We start from the raw sequence: 409 nt of genomic DNA on the forward strand, positions 1-409 counted from the left end.
TATTTCAGTTACATGTATGTGAATCACTTCCTATAGTATTATAGCTGGCATGAATTTGTAAAGGTCAATCATCCGATTCCTTGAGGCATCTAAGGGAGAATGCGCACTCGACTTGAAAGCTAATAATTGGTCAAACGCATTACGCATCCAAAAATTAATGGTGGTCCCTCAAACATCTATGTTTTAGAACTGAGATTAGATGCTAAGGATGATCGAGAAAGATGAATATTTATGAGACATGACAATTGAAAAACTTAGAAAACACGAGGTATTTTAAAATCTAAAAACGATAAGTGGAACATGAAAATTTGAGTTTTCAAAAAGTATTATTCTCTTGGTTCCTGATGTTGAAAAATGATCGAAGAATGAGTTGCTACGATAGATGGAAAAAGTTTTTCAGTAAAAAATG

This window comes from Arachis ipaensis, chromosome B06 (assembly GCF_000816755.2).
Source record: "Arachis ipaensis cultivar K30076 chromosome B06, Araip1.1, whole genome shotgun sequence".
Lineage (NCBI taxonomy): Eukaryota > Viridiplantae > Streptophyta > Magnoliopsida > Fabales > Fabaceae > Arachis > Arachis ipaensis.